Source organism: Lutjanus erythropterus, chromosome 5, assembly GCF_056507025.1.
Source record: "Lutjanus erythropterus isolate fLutEry1 chromosome 5, fLutEry1.hap2, whole genome shotgun sequence".
Classification (NCBI taxonomy): domain Eukaryota; kingdom Metazoa; phylum Chordata; class Actinopteri; order Lutjaniformes; family Lutjanidae; genus Lutjanus; species Lutjanus erythropterus.
Genome location: NC_139321.1, coordinates 1,953,954 through 1,980,729, shown reverse-complemented (window position 1 = coordinate 1,980,729; position 26,776 = coordinate 1,953,954).

The window sequence follows — 26,776 nt, the reverse complement described above, 5'->3', positions numbered from 1 at the left end:
CTTCAAAAAACAGAACTATCCCTTTAAGGGATCTGCATCATATTTTAGAGGCAGCATCATTAAAGACAGATTTCTTGTGTCCTCTTTGATGAAACTTGTTTTTCATTTCCCGCATGTTCCTGTCAAAATCATTGATTTTCTGGTGAATATGTTTTAATCTGCAAAACTGACTAAAAGGGAGACCAATTTTTTTAAAAGTTAAAGATGATGAGACTCTACAACTGTTTTAAAACTGTAATAAATCATATTGGTATACATGCTATGCATGCTAATAATATTTTAATAATATTTTAATGTTCTAATGATGAAGCTTTGATTCTGCTGATATTTGGTTGATGAAGTAGACTGACACTTTGTCGACAGACGTGTAGAATAATAACACATCCATGAGACGGCAACATTTCCTGCACTGAGGAAACACTTCCAAGTGTAAATGTAGAGTGAAAGAAATCGACTCAGCAGCTGCTCTCAACGTGTAATAATCTGGAATCTGATGAATATTGCTGCGAACTGAGGATGATCATTATGATGATGGAGGAAGAGTCTCTGTCTGTGAGGCCTTGTTGTGCAGAGCTCTGGGACAATGAGGTGAAATGCACCTTTAAACCGCCTCCTTTTATTCGGGGCCATTTCCTATTGACGGCCTGCTGGGACTCTGAATTGAAAGGGCATGATCTTTTCTGAAGGCAGACAGGGGATTGTACAGACACTATTTTCAGAACCACATCAAGCCAATTAGCACAGCAGCAGCTAAAGCTGGTGCATGCTGGGAGCCTGCAAATGTATGAGAGTGTGTGTATGTGTGTGTGTGTGTGTGTGTGTGTGTGTGTGTGTGTGTGTGTGTGTGTGTGTGTGTGTGTGTGTGTGTGTGTGTGCGCGCATCTGTTTTCTGTAAGCTGAGCCATATGTTCATGTTCTGACTGTATGTGGTTATGCATCGTACTGCATGTCTCTTTGCAGCCATGCGGAGGGTTAAAATTATCCCGGGCTCGTTAGCTAAAGCGTCCCAAGCGTCTGCTAATTAGCACATAATAGGACAGGCGCGTCCGCCACAGAGGGGCCTGTAATTTAAGAATAAAGTTCATTTTCCTTCCAGAGACATTCCTCACAGCCGTGACCGGGCAACTACAATCAGCCTCCTCCCCATTAGCATCGTTCGTCAGCCGTGAACCATCAGTTATTATTAGCTAACAGGGCTGTTATTACGCCATACATGGCACAGGAGGGACAAATCTCAGGCGGTCTGCTCCTTTATTAAACAAAAGTTACATTTTGCTCTAATTTGTCTTGTTCTTTGAAAGGAAAATGGTGGTTTTCCAGGCTGATTTGGGGGGAAATCTGATGTTTTACTAAGCGGAGAAACTCGAGGGGTGGCTCTGGCGGAGGAGCAGGCAGGAAGCTGGGAATGTGGCCGCGCTGAAGGTGTGAACGTGCGAGCAGCAGCTGGAAATAGAAAGTAGATGAATCACATTGGGTTTGTTCAGTAATTGCAGCCCTTGCATTCCGAGGGAGAAGAGAAGAGAGGAGCCACACGGAGCCATCTGGAGCTGCAGCTATCAGCTCCTGAGCACCGAGAAATTATCACGACATCAACATTCATAGGCTTCCAAAATTAATCAGCGCCAGCTGAAACATGTAACACCTTTAATGAAGGAACGACGCTGTGTCGCTTCACTAATACTGAACTTAGTGGATCACTGGAGACATTTATGGACAAAGTTGAGAATTTGAGGGAGAAGACGTTTGAGTTTTGTGCTCAGTTCATTAAATATATTAAGGAACATCTGTTAGATACACTGACTGCTGTTTGTGTTTGTGAACCAAAGTTTACTGGGAGGTAATGATGATGAACTGGAAGCTAACAGGTAACATCAAACATCATCATGGAGATTTTAAAATAAATGATAAAGTTCATTTAAAGGCAACATGGAGCAGAGCTGATTGGACTGAGAACAGAAATACAACACAATGTGCAGTTTTACTTTATCAACATTACATGAAACTTTTTTTTATTAACCTGAGCAGTATTAGTTTTCTATTATATTTAATGTCATGTATTAATATGTGCGATACTACTCTTCATTATGTGCAATATTCATTTTCAGAACTAATATCATGTAAAATATTACAGTTAATATCATTTGCTATTTTTTGCTTTTTGCTTTTTGTTACCTCTCAATATCTCTGCCAATGTTACTTTTCAATGTTATTGCCAATACTACTTTTTCTACTTTAGCTTACTTTTGTAATTATCTTGTCTGACTTCCATTGTTATTATATTAGGCATATAATTGCATTCACTCCTTACATACTATATTTCCCTTAATATATTTCACACTATTGTTGTTCTTATGCTGCTATAATTGTTTAGGGAATCTGCCACAAGAATTTCCTTTGGGGTCAATAAATTTCTATTTTGTCTTAATATTTCAAGCACACACTGCACTTTTTTGTGTGAACATCAGTGCAGCTTTCAAACAATAAAACATGCTTCAGTTTCTGAACAACAGGCTTCATGCAAGAACCACACATGCAAACACATTTGGTCTTAAGGGGTTTGCACAAGTGATTTAGCAGAATTTTACATTCACCAGTTTTCTCATATATTTAATTTTCTCTAGAAGGTGAACACAGGAGGCGGCACGGTGGTGCAGTGGTTAACACTGCCGCCTCACAGCAAGAAGGTTCTGAGTTCGATCCCCCAGCTTGCTGGGGCAGGGCCTTTGCATGTTCTCCCCATGTCTGCGTGGGTTCTCTCTGGGTTCTCCGGCTTCCTCCCACATGCTAGGTTAACTAGTGACTCTAAGTAGGTGTGAATGTGAGTGTGAGTGGTTGTCTGTCTCTGTGTGTCAGTCCTGTGATGAACTGGCGACTTGTCTAGGCTGAACCCCGCCTCTTGCCCAGTGTCAGCTGGGATAGACTCCAGCAGCCTCCGACCCTTCCGGAATAAGGTTGCAGAAAATGAATGAATTCATGTGAACACGGTTTATGAGGGATCCAGTTGTGCAGTCAGTCTGCTGTTAGCCAAACAAGTTTTTCACCAACGACTGTATATTTCATGAGTTTGAAATCTAAACTTCATGATCTGAACATCATAATTATTCATACACTGCATTTTTCCAGCTCAGCACGTTGGTCATTGCAATGGACAGACAATAAACAGACAAACTGTCCTACTGCAAATGTATTATATATTGTTGAATTTCACACATTTTTTTTTGTCAGTTGTATTTTCTCTTTAACTGTTGTAATTTATCTTACTAGTTTTCATTTTATTTTATTAAATGCACAAATATTCTGTGTGATTCTGTTATTTCTCCCCTGTATATACCTCTATTATTATTATTATTATTATAATTATAATTATTATTATTATTATTATTATTATTATTATTATTATAATTATTATTATTATTATTATGTCATTTTGTTACATTTTTATTCTGCCACTCTTCTCTGTACATAACATATTTGCACAGTTATTAGAGTTGTTGCAATCTCATTTCACTGCTGTTATACTAAATAGGCATGTGACAAATAAATATCTTGAATCTTAATTATGTCGACATTGTCTGACTGCTTTTCAAATTCTAATTCTAAATTTACACAGAAAGTCTATAATCATTCATTTAAATAGCCTAATATTTCCTGTCAGGCCTGTTGGCTGCATCTTCACATGCAGGTTTATGAAATGTCGGTCCAGAGGAACTTCATCTCTGTGATGGAGATTTTGCCTCGTCCCCTCCTCCTGTTGCATATATTCATGGTCTGTATGAGAAAAAGAACAACACGCTGTCCCTGAATGAACTACATCCACCACAGTGCACTGAGTGATTGTACCTGCAGTCTAAATGCTGTTAATCAGAGTTTCATAGCACTGCCAGACTCATGAATACCTGCAGTTTGACGCTCTCTCTGCATGCAGCTATATCATTACCTACAGGGTATGTCAGGTAAATTTACATACAGCAGCAACACACACACACATTACACACACCCCAACAATGAGGTGTGGGTTTTTTTTGCATCATATTAACTGTTAATTAACAAGTGATTAATCAATTGTTATCATTTTCTACTACCAGTTAGGAATAATGCACAAAATTTGCAATCCTACATTCAACTTAAAGTGCTTCTGCTTTGCTTTAATGAAATGAAAACAGCCAGCCATGAGCTAAAGATGCAAAAAAGAATTGTCTTTGACAATAAATGCTTGAATGTCAAATGCAGCAGTCAGCAGCTGTCCTTTTATAAAATAAAATAATAAACTAGTGAACCACATAATATCACGGCATGTGTTGTCACAGTCTGATACCACAGTGAGACATTTTTTAATTGCAATATTCTATATATATTGTCATATCCCTAATTTTAGTAAAAAAGAACAAGATTGTAGGAGACGGTTGCTAACAAGCTAACTTATGAATCTTAATCTTTAGCTCTGCACCATTAAAAGTAGAAGAATGATTGACAGGTGGATGTTATGATATGATTGGCTGAAATTGTTATTTTGCTCTATAGAAAGTAAAGATGAACACATCAACGGTAGCAGATGTGAACAGGTTTTATTTTGCTGATTTCCTGTGAATTTGTTTAAAATGTGTTAAACATTTGGACTGAATCTGTGTTACAGTGAGAGAGCGAGCCAGGCGCTGACCCTGTGTGAAGGTTGCAGGTTTAATTCCCTCCTGTACTCACATTTGCTTCCATTTGCAGAAACTGTAAACTAACGTAAGAAGACGGACGGAGACGCTGATGCCCGCAGACAGCCGATCGATCGCAGAGCCGGGGAGTCTCACTTCCTCTGGCCCCGCCCACCTTAACCTTTACCACCACTGGCCGACAGGTCCATCAATCAATGTGAGTGACGGCTGCAGCGGCCCCTCATCCTGCGGGTCGATGGCATGGATTTTCTCCTCTCAGACACAGATATTATGACATCTGATGGCGAGGTGGTTAATATTCTCCGATCTGAGATAAACACACACACAGCGAGGAGAGCGAAGGTGGAGATCAATCTGTGTGTCTGTTGTCTTATCACTGCCGTCACTCAATAACACTTTGAATGGAGGATGAAGGGGTGAGGAGGAGGAGGAGGAGGATTGATTGTTTCCATAGACAGAGCGCACACAGAAGAACTTCCTATATGGAAATGAAGCAACCGAAAACAAATACAGTAAAATGTCTCACTTTAATTTAAAATAGAAACCAGCATCAGTGTTTCACCAGAAATGACACACAACCAGACCAGCATGGTCACATGGCTTAGACCAGTGGCTCCCGAACAGTATGCACATGCACACTTTTTTGCAATATGAAACTATACAGACAATCATCACTTCAACAATGTTATGCTATAGTGGTATTTGAAGCGATGTACATCAGCGGTAATTGCAGCGCACATTTCTTAATGATCTCTTAAGAATCATTATCTGGATCTCAGAACCCAACCATACTCCTTACCTAATATAATAAAGTAATGATAAAAATTACTTTAAAAACACTACATTAAAGTGAACTACACTTTTTCACCATGGGAATTATCATGGTGGGGATTATGAGTGCGACACATCAAAAAACCTGACTGCTTGATCGACACTTTTTTTCCACCTGCACACTCAGAGCTGCAGAGGCAAAATATCCCAAAACAGGAAAATTATGATTCTGGGGTGACGGTGACTGAAATGCTCAACACACAATGGAGCAACGATGTTTCCCCTCCATCATCATGAAGGATCTTCCAAGTCCTTAAATGCACCTGGAGGAGACGAGTGGAAGAGGAGCTCAGAGCGAGGACACTCCAGTGCATCCTACCTGGAAGTCTTTTATCATGACGTCTGATGTACTCACTGTGGCCAATAAATTAGTTGCTACAAGGTGGAAACACCCTGATAAGTTCTCAGTGAGCAGCTGGATTCTCACATATCTTGATATAATTTACTTGGAGTCAAAGAGTCCAAAGTGTTCTGTAGGTGTTGGCAGGTGAAACAGTAAAGGAACTGATGAGTCATCTAACCTGGTTTGCAGCATTTGATCCTTTCTTTTCTCTTTTTCCTTCCATTTTCCGCCCTTGTTTTTGTCCTGTTGTCATTTTGCACTTAAATGCCTCTGATGTGTTTATTCACTTTCTTTGGTATCACAAACTATTTAGGAAGAAATAACTAATTGTAAGCATGATTAGTATAAATAAAATGTAAACTGCATGTTATGAATCATGAGACAAACGGGTAGAGACAAAACAAAAAGTTTGCATTTGTTACATTAATGATTCAGAGGTTATTACAGTGAGATCGCTGTCACACACTTTTTAATGGACTCATCAGGGAAAATATCTGCACTGACACTAATTTCTATTGTCATACAGTAATATAATAATAATGGTAATAATAATAATAATAATAATATTAATAATAATAATAATAATAATAATAATAATAATAATAATAATAATAAATAATCTCATAGAACAGAGGGATGCATGTGACTTGCTGTCGCCTCGTGTGTGATACAGAACACTTTATAATAAACAGGATAATTTAATTGTAGAGTTGAGTCATCACATGAAGCAGAGGCGTGTTTGTTTTTTTTATTTCACAATAAAATCAACACACACACATTCTCACACAGCTGTGAGGTGTGTTATTGTTCAGAAAACATTAATGCAAGTAAAGTAATCATTACAAATAAAACTGAACTGTATATGAATTAAAAGATTTCAAAGAAAATAATGATTCAAATCAACATCATGATGTAAATGATCATTAAAGTTATTTTTCAATGTTCTGATTCTCAGCTTTGGTCCTTAAATGCATCAGAACATCGTCTGCAGCTGCTTTCAAAGTCCAACATTAATTTTAATGAAAAATAAATTACTCAATTAATAAATAAGCTTTTGAAGTTTGTGTTTGAGATGTTCAGTCCTGCAGCCCACTAGTTTGTATCAGGCAGGACAATATGCATTTATTATTATTACATTATTATGTGGTTAAAGGGAAACTGTAGAATTGGCAGCTGTATAAAGAATTGATTTCTTTATAAATACTGAATTTATTCCTCAGTATTAATAAAGTTTGTCCTTGTTACTTCACCCTCTTTTTGTGCAGCTGTGATTCTGCATTAAATTCAAATTAACAATCACTGCACGTGACTTTAAAACACATTTATCCCTGACAGCTTCAGTTTCTTGTAATTATGACTCAGAATCTTATAATCATAAAAACTCAAAATAACAATGTCCATATGTCATAATTATGAGAAAACTAATACTTAAGAAATATTTATATCTCCTGACTGATGTGATGTCACGACCACCTGCATCATTAGTTCCTTCCTCGCTGATAGACGTCTGTGCTTCAAACGGAGGTAAAAGAGTTGACTGTTGGAGCAGCAGGAGATTAGATTTGATTGATCTGATTTTTATTTTTGTGTCATGCACAAAATAATGTGCCCAGCTCAAACAGGCTGACAAGACAGCATTACTGTCTTTTTTTTCCAAACCTCTGAAACAAAAGAAGCCAAATTATAAGCATTAAAATTAGTCATCATCAGCGCATGAGAACATTTCTGGATTTTAAACAGACATTTCATTTAACATCAGTATTTTTAACTCATCATAAAAGGAAAATACAGAAGAAAATGTGTCTCATTCTCAGCTTCTCCTGATTCAAATAATTCACACAACCTGTTGTCCTCAGTGATTTTAAATATCCCAACTTCTCTTCTTCTTCTAAAGAGGGACTCTGAGTCTGTTTTTCCAGGGGGAGGTGCAATGAAGAGCAGAAGGGACGACTGACCAGGTCGCAGCTTTTCCACATATAAATTCAGCTGCAAGAGGATTCAAGTCAGACGGACGAAGAGCTTTTGTTGCCAAAACCTGCTCATAATTTTGTTGCAGGAGTCTGGATGCAAACTCTGGTCCATCATCCACCTCTGTGCAAATCCAGCACTTTATATAAATGTGGTATTTCAAAGAAACTTTGTCTGTGAACATAATCCAGGCAGGAATTGTGTTTGTCAGCATAACAAAATTATAAAAATAAATTTAGTGATACACAAATGTAATTTCTAGGAGACATGGTTGCCTCTGCACCATAAAGTCCTGTTATCTGTTCATTCCTTGAAACTTTTGAACACTGACGTCATTTAACTTCAATACAATTCCAAGTTTTAGGTGTGGTCCATAAATGCACCACTGAGGAGAGTTAAAACATCTGCAGCTGATTTCAAAAAATTAAACCTTTAAATTAAAAAAAAAAAGAAAATGTTTTTGAAGTCTGATCACTGATGTTCAGGAGGCTGCTGCAGTCAGGGCTGACTCAGATTACTTTAAAATGTAGTCAGTTACTGGATACAGATCACATGACATTCTTTGTAACTACAAAACAATTAATCTAATCTGAATACTTATGGATTACTTCAAAATCAAACATTGGAAATATTGCACCACCAAACAAAATATGGCCACAGCCATAAAAATTTGATTTGACTTTTTCTCTATTAACATCTAAAAAAAAATCAATGTAAATAAAATGCATTTTTGCAGATTCTTTACAGGATTCTTCCTGCCTGTTTGCTGCACAGTGGAGCAACTCTCTTCGAAGAGATAGAGCATGGGTTATCAGGAAAATAAGTCATAATCAAAAAATTGGCTGATTTCAGTTTTTGTATATATTGTACATATAAATTCAGTGATTTTCTCATTTAAGTTGCCAAAAACACAACCTATAACACCACCGTGGAAAAGACAAAAACATTTCAGCATCAGTAAACAGCAGACCTCCACAGCTCTCACTGCAGGACACGGACACTGTTGTCTGACTGTTGTGAGTCGGGAGGAACAACTGACTGGGTTGCAACGACTTTTCCACGTATAAATTAGGAGAATTTTCTCATATAAGTTGCCAAGAACACGACCCGCTGTCACATTACTGATGTTTGTTCTTAGAGCTGAGTGCGGTGAAGTGTGGGACATTTCTCTTTTATTCTGTACAAAGGATCTGTTGTTGTCAGACAAAACTGAGCTGAAGTTACTTTCTCTTCTTTTAAACAGACTGAGATTAATTTCATCATAACTATTTACAGCAGTTTTAGTGCCACTTTGGTGATTTTGAGATGTATCAAATCAAACTTGTTCTGAAAAGCTGCACATACCACATATTTGGTGTCAAATTAAAGAGGAAATTGTGTTTTTGTGATTGTCAGTTTCTTTGTGTTGTTGAGACAGAGCTGTTTGTTTGGGCTGAGTTGGAAAATGCTCATTTAAGTGAAATGTTGCAGCAACATTATATAGCTGTACTGGGCTCTGGAGGCTTTTAAAGAGGTGACTGTCAGAGCGGCAGTTGAAGTGACTTAGTTTGCGGTTGTTTCAGTGAAGTTGGTGAGTGTGTGTAAACTGCGAGGCAAACAGAGCTGTGAGCAGCAACAACTTGTCTCGACACTCTCCATACCGCCGCGTCTGACTGTAGGGAATCATTATGAGCCATCTGAGGATGTTTATTAATGACCTTGGCATGGCTGGAGGTGGCTGCCATGCTGTTAATGCTATTCACTGGCACACAGCGAGCCGTGGCAGCGCACAAAGAGAGGCAGGGAGGCAGAGGACAAGGCGCCTGGTGGACATCCATATTAATGCCAAGCTTAGCCTGTGTTCTGCTGCCATGAGCCCCAGCTGAAGTCCAGACAGAGCAGCCTGATCCCTCAGGACGCGCTCCTTTATCTTCATACCAGCACATCCGCTCCGGCCCAAACTGTCATGAGACGTCTCAAAAGATGTCCGGAGATGTCCTCAAAACGTCTACAGACGCCTTCTGATGTTCCGAGAAGTTGCACAGATGCAAGGGCAAAGTTTGGAAGTCCACGGAGCAGATTTGAACTTCACTTCGATGTTGAGGCAAAGGTGAAGTTTGGTGTATCAAGGGAGGAACGAAAACAAAAGAGAACAGCCTCATCTGCGGATCTTATCCCTCATTTCACTCACACCCTTTACACGCTGCACTAAAATGCATTTCTGGTGACCGAAATGCAATCAGATAGTGTTTGAGGTGTAAATGCACCCAAGCCACAGTGATTGTGGTCCGACTGGCCAAACCATTTCCGGAGGTGTTCTGGGACGCATTCTGACCACATAAACCACAAGTTTTCAATCCACATACGACAACTACGTGGGAAGAAACTTGGCAACTTTGTTGCTTTTTAGAAACAAAGTTGCTAAGAAGGTCTGAGAAGCCTCTAAATCTAGCGACAAGTGACAAATTTAGCGATAGCACCGGGGTTTCCCTCTCCTGTTGTGCCATGCGCAGGCGGTCAGTGTGGCGCGTGGCAGGAGGGAGTTTGGAGTTCAGTTGTCAGGAGTTTCTATGGTTACATCGACGCCCTCGCTCTGAGAATTTGTCTGGATTGGAACTTTTCAAAATGTGAGTGAGCTTCTCTCATATTTTCTTTCTAAATTATGTTGTGCTTATAAATATGTAAATAGTTTGTTTAAGTATCTTCCTCTCTTTCTCTGATTCTTTTTCTGACACTCCTGTGACTGTATAGGAACGCCTGAGAACTGCAATCTGTAAAAGAACAGAAACATTTTGTTAAGATAAATTAAATGTGGTCTAACTCCACAACTGACTCTTTACTAAGCTCCGCCTCCAAACAACAACTGTCCAGTTGTAGCTTAACAACTGTAATTATGCTACCACAGGCCTGTCAAACTTTGCATTTCTCTCCATTTTGAAGGTGTGCAGGAGGCTCTGACAAGGATACTCAGAGTTGCATGAGTCTGGCATTGCATTGCCAGTGTCTTTTTTTTTTTTTGTCGTCTCTCAAAAACGTGGAACACAATAGCACACAGGTGAATGGATTAAACTCTGTCTTCATCTGCTCTAACTTAAGCTGTTAATGTTAGCATGTCCAGCTAACTAACACTAGCATACCAGCTGCAACTAAACGTTAGATACCACTGCACCTGCATTTGTTCTGTGGTGGTTTGAGGAGGAGGATGTGGGCTGATGCAGAGTAAAAGAGCATCTCTCTCTGGCTGTCTCAGGTCTAAGCTAGGTTAGCTTAGCTCTTATCCAGCTGGTCTGGCTGGGTGACCTGTCTCAAGGTCTGCTGCACTAATCGAGTATTAGTTTGTATTTCACCATCCGTCCAGTGTTTGCTGAGATGTAAGCTAGCTTTAGCCTCAGTCTGTTAGCATTAATGTTAAATCACATGCACAGCTGTTAGCTAACTTTACATCAACACTTTCTCGGGGTTCTTGTTTATTTGTTTTGTCAGATGGGAACATTAAAATGTCAGCTGGAGAGTTCTCAGCTGACTAAAGGACTAAAAATCCTGGGTTGTCAGCTAGAATCTGCTTTAGTTTACTTCTCTAAGGAATCAGAGACCTCGTGTTTCAGCAGTTACTCCCAGTTCTGATGTTAAATCTGCAAATCTGTAAACCCCATAAATGCAGTGCAAGAATGGAAAGTTTGACAGGCTTAGCAACGGTAACTAAGGAGGGCGGGGCTTAGGTTGTCACTCTTTAAAAGAAAAACTTTTTCCTTTACAGGAAGTGACATCATGAAGTGCAGCACAGAGTGTTACAACACTGTACATCAAACAACCCGACTGGTTTGAATCAGAACTCTAAAGGCAAACATGTTGCACAATGTAGTCTGTCTTTTTCTTCTTGTCTATCTGTATATTGTCACTAATGTCACAGACTCCTGATGTAAATAAGTATTCCTGCTAAAATCAGCCATGATTATATCTTATATTCATTTTATTTTTATACTGAAGTTCATTAATGCACTCTGTTCTTATCAAATAAATACATAAAGCAAAGTCAATTATTTCCAGGTATACAAGTAAACAGACACGTACTGTAAACATGAACGACTCCCGTACATGTTTGCTCACACGCAGGTGATGAAAAATGTTCCTCTGATTGACTTAATGAGAGTAAAACAAATTGATTTCAGGCACCATAAAACATTTTTAAAGAATCTAAAGAATGACTGTTTCAACCACACAAGCAGAAACAGAATATCGTGTGTGTGAATTAATTCTGTGATCCTTTTATGTGATTTTCATGATGTAACAACAAAGGTCAAACACAATCAGCTTCACGTTCTCTCGTTATGTGTGAAATGACTTCAAAGCAGCTGTAATCCTAATCCTAATCTGGTTTCACAGGTGGATCCTCTGTGTGCTGCGTCTGACCCTCCGTCACACGGCTCATTTTCAAATCCACTTTTCTGATGCAAAGTGGATGAAACGCCAGAACAAACGTGCCGGCTGAGAATCTGAAAACCTCACACACATACACACACACACGGCGGCTGTTTTATTCACTGTTCGCTCTCAGAGATGCAGCCACATTTTGCTGCTTTTCCAGGCATCGATTTCACCGGCACCGGCTTCTCTGTCGATTAGGTATCTGAGCTGCAGGCCGAGGCTGTCTCTCCGCACAAATAATTAAACATGAGGAACATCGGAGCGAGTGTGTGCAGCTCTACATGTCGCACATTAAGAAACAGGAACAAGAGGAACACTGAGGAACCTGGTGCATGTGTGGAGGAGAACACGCTCAGCTGTCCTCCAGGGTTTCAGAGCTCAGCGGTGAGGAGAGAGCGCTGGAGAGTGAACCCCATAACCTCCCAGACGTTACTGAATTACCTTCCACACAGCAGCGAGATGCGTTTTAACCCGCTCTCAGCTTCTGATTCGTCCACCAGCTTCCTCTGAACGCATTTGAGGCAACAAATAAGCCCTGCAGTCACTGAATTTGTTAACTGCGGCTTGTTTAAATGTTTTTTTGAGAGGGTTTCCAGATGTGGCGAGTCATGTTGGATGCCCCTGATTTGCATAAAGTAGTGTAGATGTCAACTTTTTGCAAGTGAGGAGCGGCCAGTGCAGCGCCCCGTCTCTGGAAACACACCTTGGCATGAAAAGAAAGCATTGCACAGCTGCCTGGTTCCCTCCATTTCTCCACCGGATTTTTGAATTACTGCAGAAAACTGTGGTGAACAAAAGTTTCTGATACTGACATGTTTTGTTTAACAAGGCAGTTTTCATAAATGAACACCATTTTAATGATTTTAGGAGCTTAAATGCATCGGTCAGAGGTGAAAAGCTAATGTCAGGCTAGAAAGAGACTACACCACGGTTGTATGACTCAGTGTTTGCTGTGATGATGTTTAATGTCCCCAAACAACATCTGTAGTCTCAGTTAGTCACTTGTTAGCAGCCACCTTGTCCTGCCCCAGGATTTTCACTTCTTTTAGTCGTGTTGTTGCACCTCTTAGGAGTGTCTTTGTTTGGACAGGAAGCAGTTATCACATGACCAAAAGGTAGACCAAGGAGCAGACATGCTCTTTATCCGCTGCCATCCTTTTGTTTGAACATCATCTGTTAGTTTGTTGTGTAACCTATTTTTTTAATTGAATACGGTGATATTAGTAAGGAGAATGCTTTTGTTAATTTTGTGAGACATGCTGTTTGCTCAGATAAAATAAAATATTCCTTTATTAGTCCTACAACGGGGACATTTGCAATGTGATGCAATGCAGATGTAACATGTGCTTGTCTGCCTGGTGTGCAGCCGACATCAGCTAAAACAGAATCCGGGCTGTTGTGAAAATTATTTCACAATATATGTAAAGTGCAAGTGCATTAGTAAAATTTCATATACATTAAAAGTAGAAATTCAGATGTGTTGTTTCATTTAAAATTCATGTAGTATGTAGCAATAAGCTAGCTACCCTGCCATTACTTTAGCTCCAACACTCTTGAACTGCTTAGATATTTTGTTGTGTATTTTTTGTTTTTCTACAGTTTTGCTCTTGATTCAGTAACGCATCTAAAACTGTATCTTATTAAAGGCACAGCTAAGATCATTCCTGACTCTTAGGGCTTTTTCCAACTGCACATTTGAGCAGTGTGTGACGGCACCATCGCTGAAATGCCGTCCACACAAGCTGCATTTCTGCCGCGAGGTGGCTGCTCAAAGTCCTGTCTTCCTCCATAGTTTGCAGAAGAGTTTGAATAAGAAGAAAAGAGCTGTTTTCTGGGGCAGTCAAAGATTTCCCTCCTCGTTCAGAGAGGGAGAGATGGATAGAGAAGAGAAAAATAAAAACACTGCTCTGGACCTGTTTTTTCATGTCTGTCATATTGTAGACAATGAAACTGCAGTCAGAGGTGTCCTGATGCTCATATAATGTCAATATGTCCGTCAACAGATCATTTGCAATGTGCATTCTTGCGGAGAGCCGTGTCTTTCCCACAAAAAAAAATAGGTGAGCCTCCAAATCTCTGGATGAAGAGTGGCTGCAGCCGTGCCTGACACGTATGTGAGCAGCACTGCAGACGTGGGTTGTGTGGACGCTCTAACCTGTTAACATATACATGAGCTGCTCAAACGTCTATCATGAACAGACTGTGAACAAGATGTTGTGCATTTATGGTACTGAATTGCTGTTACATTGTGTTGGCACACAATAAGAACAGTGCACCTTTTTTAAGACATGCAAAAGCCTCTAAATTCAGGAGTGAGGGTTTTTTTTAACCTATTTTATGCCATCGAACAAAATGCCAAAATTTCTTCATCTTGTGATAATCATAGACCTTCAGGCATCCAACCAAAAACACATTCAAAAAACCCCACTGAGTTCAAGACGAGGGAACCGGAGGTGCTAATATGCTAACTTATTTCTGGATTTTAGGTTTCATTCCTGCAGCACTCTATTATAATATTTGTTTTCTGTTTTCAGGTCTGTGAAGCAGAGGTTTCTGCCACAACTTCACCTACGGAGAAGAGGACTTCATCAGGGTCATCATCAAATGTGATGTATGGATGTATGTGATTGGTTGTTTTGTATATGTTTTTTTTTTTTTTATACTTTTTTGAATTCCTTTGTCTCCTTCATACTCCTGTAAGTGTTGTTTTTAATGTGTTTCATGGTGACCCTGATGAAGACCAAAGCTGAAACACGCTGGTCTACAAATAAAGTTGTTCCAACTGCTAGAAGTGTTGCCGTAGTTTTGCACTTTTTCTCGTCTCATTCCATATTTAAAAAAATTCCTGTCTCTTCCCAGTCTTAGAAAAATGACTCCTGTCCCATCCCGTTCCTGTAGACATCATTACACACATTTTCATACACAAAAAATGATCTGTTGTTATTATGATTTCCACTGTTCCACTGTTCATGACCACTGTTCATGAGGAGTGCTGTATAAATAAAATTACTGTTTATTTGGAGGACTTGTTGGTTATTTTGAACCTGGAATTTCTTCTTCTAACTTAGTTTAAGAAAACTTAGTCTGGGTGAATTATTTAAACCCAAGATGTCATTTTTTTCTGTGTATTTATGGCTGCACCATTCAATCAAATGAAGATATTACAGTATTTGTACATCATTTTATACAGATTCCCTGGCATATCTGTTGTCTTTTGAAACTTTGAGATCTCTACCAGACTTGTGAAATAAAGTTGTGTGGATTTGAACAATGTCTGGCAAAGCAACAGAGGATTGTAATGATGGAGCCACTGGTGGATTCAACAGGGATGGATGAGGTTAAATAGATTTTCGGCTTCTTGCTTCCTGGAAAATGTTTCACAAGCAAATTTTGGCTTAAAATGCAATCTGAAGATCTCACCACCACACGTTGGCAGTCCTGCAGAATCTCGGCGAGGCCAAAAAACCACTGAATATTCCAGATCTGCTTCCTGTGGTGCGTACGTCTGCAGGCTGCTGCCCACAAACTCCAATTCCACAATTAGAAGAAGAGGAGAAACAACAGGCAGCGGGAGTCTTTATCGACACCACGCACAGACACAACAAGACCCGGGGGTCAGAGGTCGGGGTCGGGGGGGTGGTCAGGGATCAAGACACGCTAACCCCCATCAGACACCGCTGACTGAAAGCTGAACGCTGCTCCGTGACCGGGACAACCAATCACTCATCAGAGGAGAGAGAGAAACAGAGAAAAAGAAACTTCCAGAGAAATCACCTGAAGGAGTTTGTGTTGAAAACCGACAAACACACAAACACACATACACACACACACACACACACACACACACACACACACACAAACACACACACACACACTTTCTTCATCTCCCTCTGAATGTGCTCAGTGATATGAAGGTTAAAAGTCTGAGAAAAGGCTGAAGGATTTCATCATCGTCGTCACCTCGGCAGCGGAGGGAGTCGAGTGGAGGATGATGAGAGACAGAAGAAAGCCCTTCTATCTTTTATTCAACATTATAATAATCATAATAATTAATAATTTGGAACAAAAATTAATTTCAGTGACTAAAATTTTCAGTTTACAATCAAAGTTTACAATCCTGCTTGCAAAGTTATTATAGTGATTATTAAGTTATTATAGTTATTGCTTTATTTTTACATGATGCATATATTTTAATGTAATTTGAATCTCTTAATGCAGAAAATAAAATGATGATGGGCTCCTGGACGCCTAACATCAAACACCTCACAACGGTGGCCCTGAGAGCTCAACACACTTCAAGTCCAGATGAAATGAAAAAATGCTTTTCTAACCATTTTAGATAAAATACTCATATATGATCTTATGGTGCATCTATTTAACAATATACGCAAAAAAAATAAAATTAATAGAGAGAGAGAGAATAGATAAAATTGTTGGAATATAATGAGGTTCCTGATAGATCCCCCCGATTCTGTCCTAAATAAAACCTGTGGAATATAAACATGTCCCCAGTAGAACCTCCTGAGTGTGTTCTAGATAAAACCCTTGGAATATAAAAAGATTCTCAGGAGAACCCATGGGTAAGTTCTAGATAAAACCCTTATATATAAAATATGTATATAAAAAGGTTCTTGGTAGAAACCCTGGGTGAGTTCCAGCTAAAACCCTTTGAATATGAAAATGTTCTAAAGAGAATCCCCTTGGTGGGTTCTAGATAAAATCCTAATAATAATATAAAGATGTCCCAGATAGACCAACTGACTCTGAGGGGTTCTATTAGGAACCTTTTCTTTAGAACAGAGTGCATCTTAGATAAAGCCTTTGGAATAGAGATTCCCGATAGAGGCCCTGACTATATTCCAAGAGTTTTATTTAGAACATAATGTTTCTCAGTAGAACCCCTGGGTGAATTCTAACTAAAACTCTTGATATATAAAAAAGTTCCAGATAGAACCCCCTGAGTGTCTTCAAGATAAAACCCTTTGAAAATAGAGAGATTCATCTAGAACCCACCTAGGGGGCTCTACCAAGAACCCTTTTATATTATAGTAAAAAGAACCCTTGATGAAAATCTTTCCTCCAAAATAGGTTTGTTGAGGAAAAAGGTTCTTAATGGAACCTTTAGTTATGGAACCCTTGAAGAGTCCTTTATTCAAAAAGTGAAACAAATGGTTCTGGGTCACATCTCAGCCCTTCAGGTAGAACCATTTGGGAACCCTTATTTCTAAGAGTGTAATTAAACATGTGTTTAGACACAGTATGAATGTAGTTTGGATGTTTCTGTGTGAATAAATCTGGTTTTGAACTGGTTTCTGGGTTCAGACTGTGTAAACACGGTTTAACTGTCATCTGATGCAATCCGTCTGAGAGCTGGATCAGACCAGCGAACTCTGAGCGAACAGCAGCGTGTCCAGATGTCGGCGTGAGCGCCTGTTTTCACGCTGCTGTTGAGTTTATCGTTACGTTTTTTTAATGTCCCGGTGAGAAAAAGAGCCTCTCAGCAGATCTGGAAGCTCCAGACTGAGAGGCTTTATTAGTGATAAGGGGGAAGTTGTGGTCTTATTAAAACAGTTTGAGACTCAGAGAGCTGCTGGAGTGATGAAACGCTGCAGGAAGCAGGAACCAGAGAGGTCACAACACCTCCTCCAAAAATATTTAATTGGTATTTTCTCACTCTTTTTTTTTCCTGCCTATTTAAGACAGAAAATACTCTGCTGCACACTTCAGCCCTGTCTGTTTGTGTGTGTGTGTGTGAGAGGGTAAAACACTTATTACAGGTTTTCAATGTATTGCATATTCTCGTTTCTGAATCTGCAACCAGCAAAGGACAAAAACACAAACATGAAATTCAAGAAAACACAAATTTGGTTAAATTAAAATGCAGCATTGAAATCGCACCTGTTCCTAAATATCAGAAAGACGACAAAATAAACACTAAACATGACACGAAAACATCTCTTTAGGAACTGCCAGATCTGATTAAACTTCACTAGTTCATGTGTTTCTCTTTTCCCATTTGTAATATTTGTATGTATAAATCTCAAATGAACTTAAATTGACTGCACCTCTCTTACAATCAGCGACTTTTTTTCTTATATAATACAACACAAATGAAGGTTTAGTCAGGAGCAGCCATGGAGCCAAAGAGAAAAGCAAACTTTTTGAAAGACAAGATCACGATGATGAAGTCAGGTGATGTCATATTCTGTGTACTAAATAATGGGATGACAAACAAAGTAGTGGAGTAAAGGAGTGTGTCACAATTAATTCCATCAATGTTCAGCTGCAGATCCGAAGTCGGGTCGTGGAGGTAACAGTTCCAGCAGGAGACCTACAGGCTTCCCTTTCCCCGGACACGTTAACCAGCTCTGACTGGTGGATCCTGAGGTGTTCCCAGGCGAGGGTGGAGATATAATCCCTCCACCTGGTCTCCTCCCAGATGGATGTACCTGGAACAACTCCCCAGGGAGGCGAATAGGTTGCATCCCTACAAGATGTCAGTGGTAACGGTAGATGGCATTATCTAAAGTTAAAATGTTTTAGCATTTTACCATCCTCTGTGATGGAATTTACAACCAGAGGTGACATAGTTTCATCATACAAAGAGAAAACATGGCTGATCTGGACAAAAAGATAATCATTTTGGTGCAACAACACTGGGATTTATATGACCAGATCTTAAAGTCATACCAAGCTGTTAGAATAAAGGTGGACGTATCCAAACCCGCGGGTGGGATACGCAAAGTAGCCTTTAATTATGCCTGAAAAGTTGAGACCCCATGCCAACAAAATTCTGTCCCAAACCAACCCGAACCCAACCCTCATTAGCATATTTCAGCCAAAAACCTGATTACAGCCTGACATTATTCTCAACAAGCTTCCCTCTGTGCACCGAACATGCAGTGAACTGGATTTCGCAGTGACTAAATTGGGAAGAAAAATGAAAATAAATGAATAAATACATACAGTCCGAACCCGAAGTGAGCCCTCAGAAATATGTGAGAAATAAGGCCCGACTCAACCCAACCTGTCGGGTCCCGTTGGGTTCAGGCTCAGATTTAAGCTCAACACGAAGTGCAGTTCTCTTTTCACCATTCATGTTGGAAATGAAAGAATTCCTCACATTCTGGAGGGAACTTTAAGTTTGTGTGTGTGTGTGTGTGTGTGTGTGTGTGCGCGCATGTTGGTAACCTGAAGGAGTTTTTTTCTGACACTTCAACCAACCAGCTGTCAGTCAGAGGGGCGGTGGGCGGAGCTCTGGTAGGGAACAGAAAGCAGCAGACAGGAAGTTTGTCTCTCTGGGGTCGGATTCACTTTCGTCCAAACGGAGCGAGCCGCTTTGACGTAATGAGGACACGAAAACATCTCGTTAGAAACTGCCAGATCTGATTATACTTCATTAGTTCATCTGTTTCTCTTTTCTCTGCCTACTTCTCTCCGTCTGTCTCACTCTTTTCTTCTTCTCTCATCTGTTTTTTGTCTTTTGTGCTTTTTTAATTGTTGTTTGAGGATCTTTAATATCTTTCTTTAAAATATACAACAATGATTTTGTTTTTTATTGTCTTGTTTATTATCTCTTATTTTCTTCCTTTAATTCATCTATAATTTTCTTTTACCAGTTTATGTTTTCAATTTGTGTTTTTTTTTCTTTCAGTCAACTCTCTAAACCTACAGCTTTTTGACCTCTCCCACAGCATCTTCACTTCTTCTGGATTGTTCCACTGAATCGCTGAATCTTAATATGCATGAAAAAAATATTTGTATAATACACAGAATTATGAAGGAAAGTGTCCTGCACTTTGTCCTTAAATATTTATCTTAAATATTTGGCGTTAAGCCACATGCACTCTTTATTGCAATTAAAATCGATAAGTCAACTCACACTAATTTATTCAGTTCTGATAACTGAATAAAAACACTAGCACAATATATAGTGTATTATTATATAGTATTATTATAATATAGTAAGTATATTAGCACATGGTTTCATGTAGAGGGAACCCAATAAAGTCATTTTCTTTTTAATTTCTTAAAATGTTTGTGTTTTAGGGATCTTCCCTCATTAAATTAAAATTATTAGTTAAATGAACACAAAAGAAAGAAAAAACATTTTTAAGTTAGTAAAACCTCTAAACGGATTTAAAGTTTTCACTGCACAATGTAAATGTTTAATTGGAGAATTGGAACTCACAGCGTCCTTGAACACAACACTTCACCACGAAATTTAATAATTATAATTCATCACAAACAGTCAAAGGTCACTGGGACCTCACAATTCACACTTTTGGCCGTAACTCAAGAATTCACACACTAACTAGTAGAGTGCAGATTCCTGCCAGGCAACAGTTGATGAAGCACCTGCTGCAATGAAGAAATTCTCTTAGGACATTCTTGAGAAATCATGTTCACAAGAATGTGATGACCTCAAAACATAAAGGGAAAAAAAAAAATCTAAATCACAGATGTCCTTCAGCATACACTCATGAATGTGCACCTGAAAATTAGGCTGATCGGTTCTGTGGTATCTTAGATTAGCTGCAGGTCAAAGGTCAGCTTCAGTATTAAATCATAATGCTCAACTCTCATTCAGTGCTGTGTCCCTCCGTTAAAATAGTCTCAAAGTGAAGACGTCATGTTTCTACCTGGAAATAATTCACTGGAATCACACATGTACAGAAATAAAAATACAATAAATACCTTTTATTAAATTCCTTCAAAGTTTTCACTGTGTGTGTTTTGAGTGTGAGGCAGTCCTGTTACAAAAAAACAATGAGCTGTCATTTAGAAACCTTATAAATAACTAAAATTGCCTGAGATTGACCATTACACATTTTTAATAGTAAAATATGTGTGTTATTAAATAACACAGAGACACTGAAGAGAGAAAAGATAAAGACTGAAGTTTAATTTTGGAAAGTTCGAACATTCATTTGGTGGAATGGTCCTTATCTGTTTTTAGGTTAAGTGTACAAATATAATTACGAAATCATTAATCCCTATTTTTTTCCTCTTTAATTGAATTTTTGTTCTAACTTGTGTTTTTTTGTACATTCTTGTTCTGGTTTTTATTTTTTATTTTTTGGATGAGCAGAGCAGATTCTTCAGCTGAACCTGAACCTGCTGGAACAAAGATCAAAAAGGTTAAATATATTTATATTTATATAAAAAGTCAAGCTGGCTGCTGTTGAAGTGTTTCTACTAAAGTACAAGTACAAACTGTTTCCAGCTAAAGTGATTAATTGAGTGTTTTGTGAAAACTTTTCTGAAACTCTTGTTTCTCCTGAAGGCAGCTGGTCAGAGTTCAGCACCAGGAGAACGTCGTCTCATATCGAGGAAACGCTCTAATTAGTTGTATTTTTATTACTTACAGTCACATTACAGAGAATCATGTGACCTCTGTGTGGGAGTCACCTGGCCCTGCCTCCCCCTGGCTCCGACCCTCCACCAATCAGAGCAGACGGGGAGCGCAGAAGCATCACGGCGGGCTGCGTCGGTGACCTCCTGGTCGGCGTGGGCCTGACGGGTTCAGAGCGAGATGTTGGAGGGAGTGGGAGGGGTGTTACGTGAGCTGATTGGTGGGAGTTTGTTGTGTAACAACTCCTTGTAGGGCGGCGGCGGCGGCGCCTTGATAACGAGCTGCAGAAGAGACTTTGTTAGCTGGAAAATGAAGCTTCATCAGACTGAGAACCGAGGAAATGGTGATGATGGTAATTATGATTACTACAGAGGGATCATGATAAAAGCACATTACAGTAACAGAGGTGTGTGTGTGTGAGAGTGTGTGTGTGTGTGTGTGTGTGTGTGTGTGTGTGTGTGTGTGTGTGTGTGTGTGTGAGAGAGAGTATTTCAACCACATCTCGTCATCCTCATCAGCCAATGGAACTGACTCAAGATTCAAAACGTGATCTGAGTCTTGTGTCTGTTTAAATGTGAGGCTGAAAGCTCCATAAATCAAGTAAGTGGACCTTGGATCTTAGACTGGATAGGACATGAATGACATGGACACGATGATTAGACAGGAAGGAGTCCTAAAATCTGAAAAACAATTTGTGTGTTAGCACGTTGGTTCCCTCGTCCCGAAGTCAGTGGGTTTTCTGGTTAGATGCATGAAATAAGGTCTGTGGTGAACATGAGTCACGAGTCACTGTGAGCTTGCAGATTGCAAACATGTCGTCTCACCCTCCCCTTCCAAGCATCTAGGTCAGAGGTCTGCGATCTTTATGATCAAAAGAAGCATTTTTGGGTAAGAAAAAAAAAAGAATTGTCTCTTTTTCCTGAAGATTTTTCTTTCTTTCTTTCTTTCTTTCTTTCTTTCTTTCTTTCTTTGGCATCCATAGCCAGCTTATTACAGAATATTTTTGGTGTATATTTTTATGGTTTTTGCAATTAAAGAATGTAACAATGAATAAACAATGTGAAAAATAGTTGAGACAACTCAAAATTTCAAGGCACCGTACTAAAATAGATTTTTGAGTTTTGAGCCCAACTCAAACTTTTGAGTTTTAAAATAAACCTTAAAAAGTTTTGTCAATCTACAATCTTAAAAAAAATAAAAAATAAAAAATAAAAAAGCATTCAGTGAAAGTGAACCAGATTTGTCATCATTTTGGTGCCTGAAAATTAAAAAGGTTTACCTGAAAATATTAGGATTTTAACCATCATTCACTTTCTGTTCAATAAATATACTCTGTGGTTTATAATTCAAACTTTGAAAGTTTCTAAAACTCAGAGATTTAAGTTTATCCAAAGAAGAAAAGTTAATTATCTCAACAAAAGATTTGTAGTTGGTAATTAAAAAAAAAAAAAACGTAAGAGTTTGAGTTGGGCTCAAAACTGTATTGCATTACGTTGCCTTGAGAGTTTTAGAAACTTTTTCAGTTTTACAGTGTTGACCCACAACATTGATACATGAAAACTAAAATGTTTTAAAAAAATAACAAATTCATTTCTGTATATTTTTTTTCCAAAGCCACAGGGAGCCAGTGGAGAGCAGCTAAAGAGTGGGTTCCTGATCTGGGAGAATATGGTGGCTTGTTTGGTTTGTCCATTCAGGGCTACTGTAGAAACATGACAGCACAACATGGCTGCCTCCATGGTTCCCTCTGTAGGATTAAAGGACTCATTCTAAAGTTAAAAAATACAATTATTACATCAGGTGATTATACACAAATGAAAAGAAACTCATGAATATTATTTAATTTCTGCCAGTCTGCCAAGAAATCACCTTCAATCTGACACACTGGACCTTTAAAAGATTTTCAGGTTTTGTTTTACGACATAAAATATGTCAGTAAATACCCCACTTGTCGATTTTGAAGCTTTTGTGTGTCTTAAGAAGTATCTAAATGAGACTATAGGTTGTCTTGGATGTTAAACGTCATCATGCTGAACTTTCGTCACTTAGTGGGGAGACATGAAGTCATGTGACTCTGGTGTAGTTTATTTATACTCCGTAGTTCATCGGCTTTTTACTTCTGGTGTTTGTAGTTGCATTTCAAAAATCACAAAACTCTGTGGGATTAAACCGTAGCAGAGTGAACTGATCTCGCTCTGTGAAGAACATGGTGCCGGTTCCAAATTGTGGATCATGGATGTTTTAGTGACTTTTACTGGGAAACAGCCTCATGTAATGTTGAAAAAAATAAACACTTTGCTCAGAGCTGGTGCAGACAGCTGCACTGATAAATATTAAGATGTGTCTGTTGTGTGAGACGTGTGAGTGAAAAACTGTGTAGCTTGCAGTCGAGGGAGGACAAAAGTATCATAAACTTTAGAGTTTATTTTCTGCACTAATCCAAAATCAAATGGAAAAATCCCACTGGCGTTTGGTGAAGAGAACCGAGTGATGCTAACCTCCAGAGTTGGCCTACAAAAATACCCCATCCCTCCCTTACAGCACTCTGCTTTGTCAAGAATGAACTAACAGGGTTTGAGGTTATTCTCATGTTCCCAGGGTTCTCTGTTCCCCAGCTCTCTGGCTTACAGGTTTCAGTGAAGATGGTTGACTGTACTGCCTGAAAACAATTTGAGAGTCTTATAACAGTCAATCATGATCGGTTCTTTCTTTCTTTTTTTTTTTTTTTTTGGTGCTTTACACCAAAATGTAGATGCAGCAGTAATATAAAACTGAAAACATCACTTTTAATATAAAAACACTGACAATGCACAATGACAACTTTTACTTTTCATACTTTTTGCTGATTATATTCAAACAGTTTTCCTTCAGAAAGGCTCTGAATGCAGCGTTTTACATCTTCATCGTCTTCCTAACACAAACACTCCTCCTCCCTTTGTGCACTCAAATGTTTGACGCCTACGTGACTAACTGTGGATTCATAACCGGCTGTCACAAAGTGTCCGTCGTCTTCATCATCACACTGCTGTCAGAACAACAAACTGCAGTTTTCTCCCCGGCCTCCCTCTTCAAAACCTCCTGTTGATTTCTTTGCTTTTTAGACCAAACGTCTTCACTTTTTGGATGAAACAAAGTCGTCAGGACTGACTTTAAAAAAAAAGACAGAGAGAGACTTTTCCTCCCCTGCAGCAGTGCCTTGTTGTCTCTCGGTCCCGCCGGTCCACCTGACAGGAGTCGTCACTCTGTGTTGTGTTATTCAAAACCTCCGGGATCGTCAGAGTCTTCAGCAGCCTCGGGCTTCAGACGTGAACCTGGTTCTCCACATCTGCATCAACACGCAAACCTCCCACACTGTAAATACTAACATCGAGTTTAATTACAAATACTGAGTTCACCTAACTCAGGTTTTATCAACTTGTTATTAACACTCATTTTAAATAATTTACTTGAACTTTAAGGTCGAAAAAAACGCCAAACTCAGTGTACTTGAGTTCACTTAAACAAACCAAGTACTTAGATGTGATGCTTTTTTCAGTGGTTAAATGTAACTAAGTACATTACTTTGTACTTAAGTATCCCACAAATTAGAGGCACTTTACAGAAGTGGGAATGAAAATTGCCTCACAAAAAAAGAGTCTCAAACCATCCAGTTATTGAAAGTAAAAAACAGACTCATCTGGCCTCTGTAGAGCCTGTTAGTCTTTATTTAGATCAGGCCAAAGATCTGCCCAAACTGGGGCGCTCGGACCAAAGCTGGCTCACCAAAATGTTTGATGCGGCCCACCAGATGTTTCTAGCTTTAATTAGCCTTTCGGCTAATTCAGGTATATTTATAGTAATGTTTAATAATATGTATAAAGTTAATTAATGTAAATGAATGAAGGCCACACCCCTCTGTCACCTGTCCATCCTGACAACCAATCACTGACCGTTTTTCGAGCAGTCGCCGCGTCTCTTCCTTCATAACGGAAGTAAAAGGGAAGTGATGGTGTCTGAAAGACGGCGTGGGAAAAACGCCACGTGAGTCTCTGAAAAGACCGAATATCTCTGGAACCAGCCGATCAATAATCTCCCTTCACAGCAGGTGAGTTGGTGAACGTCAGGTCTTTATTTCTCCCTTTTTCCGCTTATTTTCTTCTTTCACAAACTTTTGCTGTTTGATTTTCTGTTTGATCATGAAGCAAACAGCTGACACCTGACCACAGATCTCTGATGAACTTTGTTGGCGAGTTGATTTACTCTTTTTACTCTTTAATAAACTGAACTGCTAAAACTTTCCAAAGATCATCGTTTGATTTGTTTTGATGAAGATGGTTTACTAGGACTAGAGTTTGAGATCCTGAACTGAACAAACTGAGTTCTTTTTGCTGTTTATTGCCGCAGACCTGAAAAGTCGCGTTTTTATGTTGAACTCTGAAGAGTTTCAGAGAAGATTTACTTTGGACTTGATTGAAAATGACTCTCTCTCTTTTCTCTTCTGTATCTCTGGTTAAATGTGTTTTTTCGTCGTCCCATCAATCCACTGATTTATACTGAACTGACTTGTGCTGCATTGTCACCCTGATTATTTGTGTGCTTTTGTTCTGGTGGCTCATTTTTATGAAAAGTGTTTATGTATGTATTCATGCATCCATGTGGAGGAATTTCAAACAGGAAATTGTGAGATGAACTCTGGCTGCACCATAAAAACAATGATGAAATATTTTGCTGATGATCAGTGCATCAAAGTGATTTTTGCAAAATGTTGAGCAGGGGGAAGTAATGAATGACAACGACTCAAACTACCATCATCTGAACCTCTTTTCACAGATTAGGCCTCATTCAACAGAGTTTTGCTGGACATCTTCTGATTTCTATCTGAACTAAACATAATGTGTCTTTCTTCTGCTGCACTAACTTTCCTTGGCCGACCTCTGCTTCTACAGTCGTCAACGTTGCCCGTTTCTTTGTGCTTCTTCAAAAGAGCTTGAACAGCACATCTTGAAACCCCAGTCTGCCTTGAAATCTTTGTCTGGGAGAGACCTTGCTGATGCAGTAGAACCACCTTGTGTCTTGTTGCTGTCCTTAGTCTTGTCACGGCGTCTGACCTGTGACATGAAACTGTCTTCCACAGCCTCACCTTGGTAGCAGAGTTTGGCTGCTCCTCACACAGTTTGAAGCCTCCTACACACCTGTTTCTCTTTCACTTAATGACTGTTTCAACCTGCCTAT